We start from the raw sequence: 2217 nt of genomic DNA on the forward strand, positions 1-2217 counted from the left end.
GCATATTCCATACTTGGCAGTGCTGCTCTAACCAATTCACCAAATGATATAAAGGCAGTCGGCATTGACTATGGCTGAACACAAGAAAGAACTCTGCAGCACTCCGCCAGCCTGCAGTGCAAGCAGCTCTGCCTCTTAGGCTGTAGGATCTATCAGGCCCTATGGTATTAAATCTTCTCAAGATTTGAAACAATTCTAAAAAATGATACGGTTTTGCAATAATTAAATATAGGTAATTCTGACAGCACTGGTTCCTTAAGCCTATCATGTTTCACGTTTAAAACTTGGCTACTGGAAAGAAACATATCATTTTCCATAGTAAAACTGATGTGATTACTAGTACCAAATCTATATGAAGACAATGTCTTGATAATGAATACAAATAGTGGTAAATGAGGGGATTTTTCATAGGCTTCCAGAAGCCAAAATAATCTCTTGAAAAAATGAGAGTTGATGAACTACACAGTTATTTCCTCTATATAAAACTGTAATCTTCAACTCTTCAACCTCCTTAGGACCTTCAAGGTCATCTAGTCTGTCACTTTAATTTTACAAATGAGGAAACTGAGGCAAAAAAAATTAAAGATTTGCCTAATATATTTTCAGTTTAAATTTGACCAAAGCCTAATTTACATCCAATTATATTCCCATAAAACCAAGTCTCATCAATTCCATATTTAACAATTAAAAACTCAAATCAATCAAATCTAAAATGCAATCATATAAAAGAGATTCATATATTAAATCATAAAAAATAGAACAGGTGATTAAACAAGAAGTCATTTGTTCAGCCATCTCCTTATCTGGAAACATAGTTCACATGTCACATGGTCTTAAGCCTTTATTTCTTCTAACAAAACCCTTTATACAAACTCATAATGACACAAAGTTGCTAAAATTTATATCCCCATTTCCCCTGATTAATTTATAGACTGAAAGTTATCACTTTTAATCATTTTACAGACTGGTATTTTTATGGCCAGTTTTTTTATATCAAAGTGCAATTGTTTCAGAAATCTCAAAATGTCTTCAAAAATCTCATTTATAGTTATCACCTATTTCAAAAACACTGTTGGAGAAGACCATCACATAAAAACCTAATATAAGAAAGTATGAAAATAAAGGAAGGAATAAAGTTCCATGGAAGCTCGAGGGAGGAAGTGTAGAACTTCCTTTAGAAGATGTGGGGACTCTGTGGCCATACCACCCTGAATGCACTTGATCTTGTCTGTTCTCGTGAAGCTAAGCAGTGTCGGGCCTGGTTAGTACTTGGATAGGAAACCACCTGGTAATATCAGGTGCTGTAGGCCTTTTTTTAATTTAAAAAAAAATAGAAAAGGTGAGGAGTGTTTTGTAGAAGTAACATATAATATTGGCCTTGAAAAATGAATAGCGATTGTCCAGATAAGAGAAAGAGAAAAGGCCTTTTGAAAGCCAACAGAGTAAACAACGTTTCAAGGACTCTGAACTGTGAAAGAGAAGGATGAATGGTTCTGTTCTATAGGAGCATAAAACACAAGTGAATGCAGGAAGAAAAGGAAGGAGCAGAGGCAGATGATGAAGCTGAGAAGGTAGACTGGGAAAATATTGTGAAAGGATGTGCATGCTATGCTAAGACCTTCAGATCTGTCCTTATAGGCAACCAGAGTTTTAAGTGGAAAGTTTCAGTATCTTATTTGCATTTTAAAGTGAAAATGCTAATATCAATGTGGTGGAAAAACTGGTGGCTTGGAGATCAGTGACAGAAATATTTTAATAGTTCAAGCAAGAGACGTGAATTGTTAGTTTGAGAGATAAGAGAACAATAAAAATTAAAAATGGATTAATTTTCTGGCTTAGATGAGGGGGTAATGATGATGCCATTAACAAAAAAAATGGGGTACAGAAATGTGAACATGAAGTCTTAATTTTAAAAGAAGATTGTGTAATTTGAGAACGCATTCAGTTCATACAACGAAGAGCATGCTATCAGTGGCGTGACACAAGGTTTCATTTTTCACATTAAACAAGTAGTTTGGAAGTGGGCAGCTGCTGGCACTTGTTTTGAACTTGGTAATATTTTGACCTCACTAAAGAAGAAGTATAGTTGGGAATATGTGCATGAAACATGTTCAACATCATTAGTCATTAGGGAAATGCAAATTAAAACCTGGCAAATGTGATCATTTCCACTCCTATCAGGAAAGAGGATAAGCAATATATATTCACTTTAAATGG

General features: G+C 34.7%; 1 pseudogene; it reads left to right on the top strand.

Moving 5' to 3' along the window:
- The first annotated feature begins 1190 nt into the window (after nt 1-1190).
- Nucleotides 1191-1310, top strand: LOC135274983 (5S ribosomal RNA; annotated as a pseudogene).
- The last annotated feature ends 907 nt before the right edge of the window (nt 1311-2217 follow it).

The sequence above is a fragment of the Aotus nancymaae genome, unplaced genomic scaffold, assembly GCF_030222135.1.
Source record: "Aotus nancymaae isolate 86718 unplaced genomic scaffold, 86718_ANA_hifiasm-v0.15.2.pri h1tg000014l, whole genome shotgun sequence".
Lineage (NCBI taxonomy): Eukaryota > Metazoa > Chordata > Mammalia > Primates > Aotidae > Aotus > Aotus nancymaae.